This window comes from Leopardus geoffroyi, chromosome E2, assembly GCF_018350155.1.
Source record: "Leopardus geoffroyi isolate Oge1 chromosome E2, O.geoffroyi_Oge1_pat1.0, whole genome shotgun sequence".
Classification (NCBI taxonomy): domain Eukaryota; kingdom Metazoa; phylum Chordata; class Mammalia; order Carnivora; family Felidae; genus Leopardus; species Leopardus geoffroyi.
In genome coordinates, this window is record NC_059335.1 from 41,966,842 (window position 1) to 41,980,331 (window position 13,490).

Below are 13,490 nucleotides of genomic sequence, written 5' to 3' on the forward strand. Positions count from 1 at the left end.
ACTACTCAACTGCGCTCTTTTAGCTTGAGAGCACCAGAGACAATATATAAACAAATGGGCATGGCTGTGTTCCAAAAAAAACTTTACTTAGAAAATAAGTAGCAGACCATAGTTTGCCAACTCTTATTCTAGAGATTTGTTACATAAAGTGAGGTCTGAGGACCGGAAGCACGGACAGTACCTGGGAACTTATTAGAAATGCAGAAGCAGGGCACCTGGGTGGCTCAGTCGGTTAAGCATCTGACCTCGGCTCAGGTCATGATCTCACAGTTCGTGGGTTCAAGCCCCAAGTCGGGCTCTGTGCTGACAGCTCAGAGCCTGGGGCCTGCTTCAGATTCTGTGTCTCCCTCTCTCTCTGCCCCTCCCCTGATTGTGCTCTATCTCTCTCTCAAACATAAATAAATATTTAAAAAAGAAGAAGAAATGCAAAGGCCCAGGCCTCAACAAGTTCCCTCTGGCGATGTGGATACACGTTCAAGTTTGCGAGGCACCACTCCAGAGGCGACACTTTGTGAATCCAGCCCCGCCAGCATCACAGAACCAAGGTGGAGGGTTCCCATCGCTGTCAGCGTCTCCTGTGCCTGTCACCTCTATCAGCCCGGCTGTCTCCCAGCTGCCACATTTCTGTAGCTTCTTCTCCTTGGTGATTCAGACAACCTGAGCAGCTGTCTGGGTTTGATTATGGTGTTTCCAAAGGGTCAGTGGAACCACACACTGAGTTTCTATTTTTCATAATAATATATGGAGAGGATGTGGCTGTGGAGCCATAGCAGGTGATATACCTCTGCTCTCAGGAACTATCCATTTAAACTTGTCAAATATCTCAGAACTCCCCAAATGCCCCGTGTTGCTCCAAGTCTTTGTGTCTTATATATAGTACTGTGCTTGCTACAAGACTCTTGTGGGTCATCTTGCCACCAGGCAAATTTATCTAACCTGAAAACAACTGACTTGGGTGAGACCTTCTGCCCCCACTCCCATTCCGATTTAATCACTTCTTCCCCAGGCCAGCCCCATGCCCTGTACCCACCTTTGCTCTTACCCTTAGCACACTGACGGTAATAATGAGCTCACCAGTCTGTCTCTGCAACCGATGCTGAGCCCCTCTGGGCCGAGCAGCACTCCCTTCTGCATGCACGTGCCTAGCACTGGGCTTTCGTGTGATAAACGACATTCGTTTCAATCTAATTGAGCTGAAAGTGAGTCAACATTTCTTTTGTTAACTGGCAGGCTAACCTAATCACCACAAAACCCGTTTAATGATTAAATACTTAATAATAGCTCACAAAAAAATACTGCTCTCCAGAACAAACTTTGAGAAACATTGCCTCTTCTGGCCCAGATCAGATCCAAGCTTGTAAAACTCCCTCGAATATGAATTCTGGCTCTGGCTCTTGCCTAGCAATGAGGAGTGGGTGGGAGAGGGACTGATAGGATAAATTTGGTTCCTATCCTCCTGAGCCATCTTTCCTGAAAGATGGTTGCAGGACTGTCTCAGGGGCAATTATTAAGGAATTAGAATTCCCACCTGACAGAGGAGAAAGTTGGATTCGTGTATTTAGGATTTGCCATCAACTTAGTGGCACAGCCAGGGCCAGAATCCAAGTCTCTCGGCATTGGTCCCAGATGCTGTCCAACAGAGCAAGGCAGACTCCTTTACGAGGACTTTCTCAAGAGGTCACCATTTGTCACCATGTCCTTTCTCCCACCTGGCCCACCTACACCATAACCGGGTGGGAGGGTAGAGACAGAAGGCACCAGTTTGGACCCTCGGGAGAACCTCACATCTAGATCCAGAACCCCAGACTGTTGAACAATGAGATGTCTTTCTATTACAGACTTGAATCCAACGTTCAGCTCAATCAGAGATCGGTCCAAAATGCTCATCTGTCTCATCCCTGGGTCTGTTTGGAGCTGACATTTTGATGAGGATTCCACCCAAGAATCCTGCCATTTGGACAAAGCTGCCCAGTCTAGACAGAATCTTGGCAGGAAATGTGGCATCAGGGCCCATACCCCTGACTCCCTGCCCAGTCTTCTCTCTGGCCAGTACCCCCACTCTTGTGTATGCAATGCCCCCATAGGATAGTCAAGATCTGTGCACAAGCACATGAACACCTGGGTGCATTCCCGCATGTGTGTACAAAGGCAAGTCGCGACTATTTTTCCCACCACATCCTATCATGAAACCACTTGAGGTAAGTGAGGAAGGAGCCAGATCGTGCTCTGTCTGCCTTTGGCATCACCTTCCCCGGACTTCGCCAAAAATGAGAAGCCCACGCTAAGCCATGAAGTGGCACTGAGAAAGCCCCCTCTCCACTCTGGGCTCCGGTTACCATGTCTCTAAAAGGAGTGCGTTGGACTTGAAAGCAGTAACGGCTGATACTGATTTGCACTTGCTGTGTGCTCGGTGCTTCATGCGTATTATCTCACTTGACCACGACAACGAGGCCGTCCTACAAATGGGAACCCCTGAGTGGATCAGGTTGTGGTTGCCCCAGGGGCAGATCCTGAGACAAAAGTTGAAGGGCACATAGTTGGCTTGGGAGGTGATCCTAGGAAATATTAGTCAGACAGTGGGGAAGTGACACAGGAAATGGGCCAGTGGCGATAAAGGGTGTGCGGTTAAGCCGGCTCCACAGTGGTGACTGGATCAATCCGACAGGAAAACTCTGGGAAGTGGGCAGACTGTCCCTGGCAAATGAGCCCACCTGAGAGACTAGATTCGATTGAACTGTATGAAATTGACACCATTCAATCATTTTTGACCTGTAGAAATGGCAATGTCATTGGTTCAACATAACATTAATTCCAAGAGTTGTTGGTTGAAGGCTGCCAGAAAAGGGAAGGGAAGTATTCGTCTCATGGCACTTCCGTCCTTCCCTACACCCCACAGCAGCTTTCCCAAGCTCTGGGGGAAATCTGTTGGGCCGAGAGATGCAGTTACTGGAAGTGGGGAGGGAACACACTGAACACTGTTGGCCCCTGAGTGGGTCCGATAGCCCATGCCATACTGACCTGGAGAACCAGGATACAAACAGGATTCAAAGCCAGGCAGTCTGTCTCTCCAGCTCCTGTATCTAACCCACACGCTGCCTCCACTCAATTTCTAAGACTTCAGCATTTCCCTGAATTACACAGTCCTATGCTTCTAAGATTCCAGAAGTCTTCAACTCCAAAAGCTACAACTCAAAGAAAAAAACGTCTTCAACGGCAGGAAAAGACGAGCCAGTTGGCCATGGAAGTTCCACGGGCACTGGTCAAGTGCACACGATGTTCCAGATTCCTCACTGGGCTCAAAGGATACATGCTGAGGAACACTGCACAGAGAAGATGGAGTAATCCCAGTACATGAGAGCAGTGCTAAGAGGGTGCTGGAGGCCGGGGGACCACGTGGCCTTCGGGGGCTGGGAAGTGGGAGACCTCCCGCATTAGCGTGCACAGCCTGAGCTAGAAACCGCAAAGCGGGGCTCATGCCCATGCACCTCCCTCTGAACAGCCATTCCAAGGGTACAACAAATGTGCTTTGTAGAACAGGTGATTTACAGATTGCTCAAGACCCCAATTCTTTAAATGTTGTCCATGAACTTATGTTTCAAACTTTTAGGAATGAGTTATGACATACCACCCTGAAAATTCAATTACCTCAGCAAGGCATTTGGCATAAATCAAAGATATATAGAGCTTGGTGAGGCATTAGAGATTATCCACAGATTGGAAGCGACTTGCCCAAGGTCATACTGCAGACGCTAGGGTCCACTGAGATAGATCAGCAAGCCATAACTTTTGCCCATATTGGCATTGTTGGGAAACAGAACACCGCCTTTCCAATGGATGCCCTTCATCTCTATCAGAACAGAGTACAGAAAAGCCCTGGACAGGGAATCAGAGAACCGGACCTACACTCTTGAGTTCCCCCACACACACTGGGTCATTGCGACCACCCCCTGACAATTACATGAGCTCCTGTCTGAAGACGTCAGCTTAGTAAGTGGTACACAGTCCTACAGATGGAGGGTGATTAATCATGTTTACTATTCATTATTCGGGGATATCCTTGTTTATTGTGCCTGGACCGGTGACAGCTAACTTGTTTCCTGTTTGTAACATTTTTGTTAAATTTAGTAACATTTAACAAACTTTTGTTCTACTTAATAAAGTATATTTTAAAAATTCAAACACCACAGAGAGTACAAAATGAAAACTAAAAGATCCCCCAAAGCAACCTCTGTTAATATAACAGTTTCTTATAGACCCTTGGAGATGTCTATTTCTGCATGTAAGTGGGGGGGGGGGGGGGGAGGTGTGTGTGTATATGTGTTTTCCATTGTCCCGCACCTTGCTTTTTCATCTTCATGTAACATACACCTCAGACAGGGTCACACAGCAGTATGTGTAGATTCAATTCATTCTTTTTTTAGGTGGAAAGAGTTCCATTAACGGATACACCAGAAATTATTTAAGCAGACCTCTGTTGAAGGTCATTTGTGGTCCTGTTGGGGATTCTCTCCTGTTACAACAGAATGGCCAGGAGTACCTCATTCAAGCCGTTAACAGCATGGCCGGGAGAACCGCCCCAGGATGTGCTCTTAGACCTGAAATTGCTCGATCAGATGCCACGTGCATCGGAAGGCTTTAACGATGTGGCTGGAGGTCCCCCTGGGAACCCCCCACATGCCTTCCTCTCATTCACTTATATCCCAGTGGCCCTTTGTCCCAGGCTCTAGTCAACCCTAGAAAAGAGAAAACTTTTTTAGTATTTGCCAATCAGAAAAGGGAAAAATGGGATCTTGTTACTATTTTGACTTGTATCTCATTTATTATGACTGATGGTTGATGTCTTCTCACATGCTCATTGGCAATTTATTGCGTGATTGTTTTCTTTAGAAGAAGATGGGGGGAGGGACACCCAGGTGGCTCAGTGGGTTAAGTGTCCGACTTTGGCTCAGGTCATGATCTCGCAGTTCATGGGTTCGAACCCCACATCGGGCTCTCTGCTATCAGCACAGAGCCGGCTTCAGATCCTCTGTCTCCCCCACCTCCACCCCTCTCGTTCTCTGTCTCTGTCTCTGCCTCTCTCTCAAAATAAATTAATAAACCTTAAAAGGAAGAAGAAGATGAGATCGTGCACACTTGCTGGAGAGAGATAGAGACTGAGATGAACCAGAAGTTCCCTCATTAACTGTCTGTTTAGAGCCCCTACCCATATTTTAAACTTTTTAAAATTCCATATCAATCTCACAACCCTATTATAAATTCAGAAAAGCCATCTTGGGTGGAATGCCGCAAACTTTTTTTGTTGTTGTTCTGATTCACTTTTCATTTTATTCCTTGGTTGTGTTTTGCTATGGATTTTTTTTAATCTATAAAATAACCTTCTAACTGATCCTCCCATTTCTACTCTTGCTGCAGCTGTGACCTTTTAAAAAACTGAAGTGAGCACGTCGCTTCCTCGCTTGAAACCCTCTTGGTGTTTTCCATCGTCCTGAGAACACATCCACAGTCTGTGGTGACCTAAGGCACCATTGCCCATCTGGAAGCTGCCTGCTGCTCCTGCCTCACACCACACCCTCCCCCTCACTCCAAGCACACCTGAGCTCCTTCCCATAAGCTTTCTTGCCCTCTGGGATGTTCTTTCCTCCTGTCTCCAGCTAGCTAGCTGAGGAAGTCATTCCCATTCTCCAAGGCCACAGTTTAAACGTCACATGCTCAGAAAGACTTCTGTGACCCCTGACTGAAGGGGGGCCCTTCCTCTGCTATTCTAGATCTCAGCTTCTCGTCTGCCTCTGCGGTAGTATCTAGCACAATGTATCGGTACGTATTTATCAGCTTCCGTCTGTTCTCCCCATCCAGAATCCAAGCTCCATGAAGGCAGGACCTTGTCTGTCTTATTCACCATTGCATGCCCAGCGTCTCCATCAGTGTCTGAAACACTGTGGGTCCTCACCAGATATTTATTTAATGCATGAATTAATGTGTACTCAGATTTATCATTCCCTTCTTGAACAGGTTTTCATTTTTCTGGGCAGCTTGGAAAGGTACTTAACCATTGTTTCATTTTCAAGGTTAAAGTCGTTCATTGAGACTCATATATATCCAGGACCTCCTCTGTTTCGGGCCCTGTCTGTAGGTACAGTGAACAAGAAGAGAACAAGATGACAAGACAGCAACTCTTCCAAGAGCTCAAATCCCAGTGTGGGACTGATGGGCCCATCCCAAAACTCAGATGAATAAATGATGTTAGAAGATGGCAGGAGCTAAGCAGGAAAAAAAAAAAGCAGGATTATGTAAAGAGGATGGAGGTGGGGGAGGGGTGTCTCGTGAGAAAGGTGGAAGCCAGAGAAGAGTGTGCAGGCAGGAGGACAGCAGGTGCAGTCTCTGAGAAGGAAGGAGCTTCTGAGCCCCCAGCAAGGAGATTCGGAGATTCGATCAGGGCCTCCTGAGACAAGTGGGCAGGGCCTTGCCGGTGGGGCGCGTCCTAGAAGTGGGCGGGCCCCCCCTGCAGGGCATCCGCGGTACAGCATGGGGCGCTCTTCCTGAGAAGGGCAGCCACTGTCCGGCTCTAAACCAGGGAGCGGCACCATCTCACTTCAGTGTCTGAAAGACTAGCCTCGGATCCATCTAGAAGCTTTTTTAGTGAAGGAAACAAAGAAACAGGAACATCGCTTTGTTACTTTTTTTTTTTTTTTTCCAAAATGACCGGTCAGTTGTCTCATTTATTAAACGATCCACCCTCCCTTCCCTAAAATTTAAATTAAAATGCTTCTTTTAACATATACTAAAACTTCCTTGGGTATTTGGGGTGGAGGGCACTTCATTCTGTTCATTTGTTTCCTGAAACCAAACATTTTGAATTTTGTAGCTTCATGATACATTTTAAGAGCTGCTGGTATCAGTCTCCCTGTATTACTTTTTATTGAATACTCCTTGTATTTTTTTACAGAATTTCCCTATTTTTGCACACTTCTTTTTTCCTAGGTGACTTTTGAATCCTTTTGTCAAATTGTGAAACCGCAACCCTCTTAGTGTCTTAATTGAGATTCATTAGGCTTGTGGATTAACTTATTAATTATATTAAAGAGAAGTTACATCTTTCCAATATTGCAATTTTCTAATAAACATAATGTATATCTACTTGTTCCCATAGTGTTTTCAGCTTTTTATACACCAATTTAACAGCTATTGATTAATTAAAATAACTTCTATAATTTTCTTGCCAAAAAACTCATTAAAGAAATTTGGAAAACAGAAACACGAAAGAAAATACAGAGGCAAATAAAAATCCCATATAATTGCATCTCACATAGAATCCACTGTAACAGTCTGTTGTGTGTGCTGGCCATTGCTCTGCAGCATATTTAGTGTTACATTGTTTACAAATGAAGCTTCACATGTCATCCCATGATAGTAGAAATTCTCTAAAGTACAATGATAACTGCCAACATTGTATCACATAAACGTACTACAATTCATTCAACCAGTCTTCAAATGTTAAACATTTCAGGAATTTTTCTTTTTCTTTCTTTTTTTTCTTTTTGGTAACATTTTCTTCTAAGTGGCACTAAATGAACAAACACACTTTTAAAGAGGTATTTGTTCTCGTTGTTTCTTTTCTTTTTTAATGTTTATTTTTGAGAGAGAAACAGAGTGTGAGCGGGAGAGGGGCAGAGAGAAGGGGAGACACAGAATCCGAAGCAGGCTCCAGGATCCGAGCTGTCAGCACAGAGCCCGACGCGGGGTTCGAACTCATGAGCCACAAGATCATGAACCTGTGCCAAAGTCGGACACTTAGACTAAGTGTCCCGGGCACCCCTCTCCTGGTTATTTCTTAAAGATGGTTTCTCTGACTTGACCTGTGGGGTCACATCCTTTGCTAGCTTTTCCTCTGACATGGAAGACATTTTTTTATAATAAAAGATTTTGTCTGCCAAAGGTATGGTAAGTTTACTTAGTTTGTCGTTGGCTTTTTAATTGTATAGAATATATTGAATGGGGGGAGAGTTGAATTTCTTTAATATTTGGGGGACTTGGTAAAAGACGAGGAGCTATCTAACTTGATTTTCCTTCCAAATAGCCAATTGAATGTGTTGAACTGTGTGCTCTTATTGTCTTCATTCTATGGCCTCAGTCTGTACCTGGTTCTGGTTTACATAGGACTATCTATTCTACTGCAGTGATCTGCCAGCTGATTCTTACACCAGGGCCCAACTCTTCAATCACTAGTTTCATAATGCATTCCCACCACCCCAAGGGAAGAATCCCCTTGTTGTCCTCCCTTTTTTAAAATGCTCTACTTCTGAACCAGAATAAGAAGCAGCCTCAGATGAAGAGCAAGAAGCCCGTACATGTTGGCTGATCTGCTCACACGAGAATTAATTCCATGCTGAGGGCACGCTACCTGGGCCGAAATGGAAGAGCTGAGAAGGAACGCCTGTATCCTGACTGCTCACCTCCCCGAACCACAGGAGCCCGGTGAAAACTACAGTTCCCGAAATGCGCTACTCCAGGCCTCTGCTGGATCCCCCGCCTCCTACTACACTGTGACCTGTGATTGGGGGCCACGTTTACCAGGACAGGAGCCCCTCCATCAGGCCCCAGACAGCAGCCGGGGAAGTGCTGGGGGCATGGCCGAGAAAACGGAGTGAGCAGAAAAGTGCTCTGAGGCCTCAAATGCAGAAGCCCTGTGTAGTCAGTTGATGTCCAGTTCTTAGGGTCGCTGGGACCCTGGCCCTCTGCCTCAAGAATCCTGCAGAGGAGAGACCCCAGATCTACCTCCCTTCCTTTAAACTGATGAATATATTCAGATTAGAAAGGCAGGACACATTTGGGGCCTCCCACAGCAAGCTGCACGCTGCCCCTGTGGGGACCACCCCCAGATGCCTCAGACAGTGGCCGCCAGCCGGGGCTCCCGGTCCGGATGCACCACTTTGCTCCCTCTACTACTTCAGACGTATTTCTGAAGGACCTCGGAAGACATGAGCGAGAATTGCTTGCAAGATCCACTTGGGATGAGAAGTCACCAAGTATTCATTTAATAGGTAAATGTAATAAATACAAAATACTATCTTTAGACACTGAGTTTTATTAGAAATAGCCACAATTTTCTCTGTGTGCTGTTGAAAGCTCTTGCTTGGTGCTACAAAACCCACGGAAGAGAGAAAGAGGGGATGGCAGTGGCTACGAGGCTTAGGATAGATCCTGTAGCCCATGATCTCAAAGCCACATCACCTGGTCCCCAGAGGTCTCCCTGGGGGGGTGACCACAGAGGCCCTGCTGAGAATAAGAAGCTGGTAGTTTTGTTCCCATTCGCCAGGCTTCCCTGGGAGCCTTCCTCCCTCCCGTGGGGACCTTACAGGGATGAGGGAGGCTCTTCATGACTATCCGGGGTCCTCTGGCCATAACCACATGACAGTCATAGGCAGGATCTCCCGCCCAGCCCCCCCAAAATCCCATTCCCTTAGTTATTTAAACAGTAACCTAGAAACTTCTTTCTGTGAAGCATTTGGCAGCTGTAATTAAAGTCTCAAGTCAATTGACCTTACAAAACAGAGATTATCCAAGTGAGCCTGACCCAAATAGCTGAGCATTTAAAGGCAGGGAGTTTTCTCTGGCTGGTGACACAAGAAGTCGTCAAATCGGTTCAAAGCACAAAGCGGGATTTGATGTGCCTTTGCTGGTTCGAAGGAGGAGGTGGGCACGTGAGAAGAAATGCCAACAGCCTGAAGTTGTTCTGAGAGGGCCCTCGAGTGATGGCCGGCATGGAAACAGGACCCCAATCCTGTCAAGAACAAGGAACCGAGTTCTGCCAATACCCTATTTGCACTTGCCAGCAGCTTTCTCCCCAGAGACCCTGGGCTCCACCCAGCCATCACCTTGAAATCAGCCTTGTAGAACCCTGAGCAGAGAGCCAGCCACACTGGGCCAAACTTTTAACCTCCAGACCATGAGCTAATAAATGGGTGTCATTTCAAGCCACTGTGAAGCCACAGAAAACTAATACAGCATCCAGTGGCAATAAAACGCACCTCCCACCCCAGCCCTCGCTGTGCTAAACTGGGCAGCCAGGATTAGAGCCCCACCCTGTATGCATCTTTGCAGGAAATTCCCTGTCAAAGATCAAAAGTTGGCTCAGCAGGGTTCATGAAAGGAAAACCAATTGCTCCCTGCCTGGCTCTGTGCCCCCCACCCCTCCCCGATCTGAGGGGAAAGGGAGAAAGATCTGCCCATATAATAGTGTCCCTGGCAGCAGGGACGGCAGGGCAGCAAGCGTGACCCATTAACACATCAAGAGGATGCCAGGGGACAGCATCACTAAAGCCCCACTTTGATTTTTCCAGGCATGAGGGGGTGGAAGCCGGCAACAGAGGCTGTGTTCTGAATCCAAAGCCATCTATTTCTATGCCTTCAAAAGGGAAAATCATCTGAGCCCTCACAAGGGGAAGAAAAGAGAAGACGGATGGAATGAAAGTCTGCGCAGCCAGGCAGCCGCAAAGAGGAAGCGTGGGACCGGGGATGTGGGTCAGGGGACCCCAAGGACCGCCACCAGAATGTTAAATGTTCGCCCCCACCACCACCACCGCAGACCCGACAACTGGAGATTTAGGCATATTCAAATTTTGTAAGCCTCAATTAGCCCTTGTAAGAGCTTATCTTCTTTCCCCCCAATTGACTTTAATCAAGAGCTTCAGAAGCTGGGAAATATTTTAAGTTAATCAGGCCCTTAATGCGGGCCCCTGGGGAATGCTGCAGACCTGTTCCTCCTCCCGTTTGCGGCACTGGGCCCCTGTCTTTCCCTCCTCTCCCTTCCCCCCAGGGTGTCTGTGAAATGCTTGGCAAACTTGTCTCTCAAAGGAAAGGGAGACTGAGGGAGAAGGGAACCGTTGACAGGACACAGGACGGCAGAATCCTAACGTCGTCTTCCGCCAGGGGCAGGCAAGTGGTCTTTCCAACAGCAGACTTTTTCACACGCCCTACCAAAAAAAGTTGAAGATGTTCACTGAACACCCAGCTCGGTTCCAAGGACACGCAGCACCGTGACCTCGTGTCTGAACCCCAACTAGGAACCCGAGGTCTGATGAGATGATAAATATTTGAATGCCAATAATAATCACTAACGCTGATGGCGCTCACCATGTGCCCAGTGCTGATCTGCATATGCAAATTCACTGGCTGCTCAACCAGTCCTTTACTATCAACATGATTATCGCTCCCATTTTACAGACAATGAAACTGTGCCCTGCAGAGGCTAAGGAACCCAACCCTAGGAGATCTTTCTGGCACACGTTCTACTGTGCTGTGAATCTGGGGCCACGCAGAAATCCCAAGCGGACGTTTCACACGCCGGCAGTCCACGCAGGGAGCTGAGCTAGTCGTGTGAGATGAGGGACGAGGCTCTCGGGCTCCAGAAAAGGGCAGGCAGCGGTCAAACACACCTCCATATCTTAGGTCAGGGTGCCCACAAGCAGACCCGGAGATGGGAATTTATGTGCAAGAGATTTATTAAGGGAAAAGGAAAAGAAACGGCTGAGCCAGAGGAGAAAGACGAACAGAGAAAGGGAAGAAGCCAAGCAAAGGTATGAGTTCAGGGTTCTCTGGAGCACAAATCACACCTCAGGGTCTGTCCTGCCTCCAGGCAGGGAGCTGGCCCTTCGGACTCCAGCCCTGGTTGCTCATCAACTGCAGGCTGCCCAGGAGGCAGTGGGATTTCCAGGCCCCTGTAGTCCAGGGGAAGACCTCCTGGGACAGTCACCGATACAAGAGTTAGAGACAACACGTGGAGCTGGGTACCAGACATGCAGATCCCCCCCCCCCCGCCTCGGTAAGGGGGATCTGAGGGGCTCTGGGCAAGCCCCATCCACTACAATCTATCTGAATCTTGAGGCTTCTAGCTGTGCTGCTTCAGGAAAGTTGCTTGACCTCTCTGAGTCCCAGGTCTACATCCGTGAAATAGGAATAAAGATTCTATTTCCTCTCTCACAGAGTTACCATGGGGATTCGATTCATTACAATGAGTGCGCACGGTCTAAAATCAGCATGGCTGCTCTGGGATGCAGCGTCACACCAATTGCAATAAAATTACCACAAAGACACAGGAAGAGACAGAAATCCACTGAAGAGTCATGAGTAACTCACAAAGCCCTGCAAATGCTCTCCTGAGGACCAGCCCCATCCTCCTCTGCCAATGAAGAGGATGTTTGGTACCAAGCCCTTGGGCTGTGACCACAGAGCCGGCCACAAACCCACCCACTTCTGCCCTGAAAACAAGCTCCTTGGAAAGAGTCGAGAGCTGTCCCCAAGCAAAGCCAACTACCCCACTGCACATCAAGCATCAGGGACCTGCGTCTCTGTTACCATCCAGAGGACAGCCCTGGCAAAGTTTGAGAGAGGGCGCCATCTGAAAGGGGGTTGCAGAGAAGTAGGTCCGGGGGCCTCTGCTGGAGCTCTCTAATCTAGCTCCATTCTTCTAGCTCTCTGATCAAGTGGCTCTGCTCACACTTCAGCTCACCTTCCAGAAACCCAGCTCTATTGAGCAGACATGTAAAAGCTGACAACTGAGTAGTCTTATCAAATTTTCACAGCTAAGTTGCTCAATTGCATGGGAAATTGTTCGTGTCTGTAAATAGAAGAAGAAAGTGTCCGGCCCAGAGGCCTCAGGTGGGCTGGGGGAGCTGAAGGCAGTCCCCCAGGATGGCTGGGGAGTGCAGACCCGGCTGAACTCCAAGTGGGGGTCTCCTTGAGTCCTCAAAGGGCCCAGCAGGTCTTGTCTTGACGAAACATCCAGGAAGCAAGGAGCAGCAGACATTAGCTGACTTCTCTGAGGTCCCTTAGGGGGCCCTGCACTTGCAGACAGCAGGCAGAGTGTCTGAGCACAAGGCCCCGCCGCTGAGCAGCCGGAGGAAATGGGGGAAGTCATGCACATAACCCGAGCCTCAGTTTACCTATTCCACCTAGCCAGAACAAGGACAGAAACCTGACACCTGTGGCCTCTCCTCAGTGCTTTCTTGAGCACCACTTCTCAGACAGAATTCTCCACTGCAGCTGCGTTTGAACACAGCTTCTACTCTGGACTGCTGAGCAGTCTGGTTTAGAGATCCGACCCTGACAGGGACGTCTTCCTTCCTGCCCAGGATGGCAGGCCCTCCTGACCGTTACAGAGGTTCTCATGCTAAGCCTCCGAGTCAGCACATGACCATCGGAAGCCGTAGCCCTGTTGCAATAAGACATTCTTGTGGTTGCTGGAAGAATTGTTTTTTTCCATTTCGGATATTAAAGGAGAAAGCTTAACGTGTCTCATTTTCCTGGAATGGCTCATTTAGATGAACTGTTTGTGTGTGGATGGTCCAGCTTCCACCCCAAACACACAAAAAAAATCTACAAATTATACAGTTCTGTGAACAAAACACTCAGCCACATTTTGACCCTTGGCATGGATTTTGACAACTATCACTCCCTTCGTATGAGATTTCTTCCTTCTGGTTATTAAAAAGAAA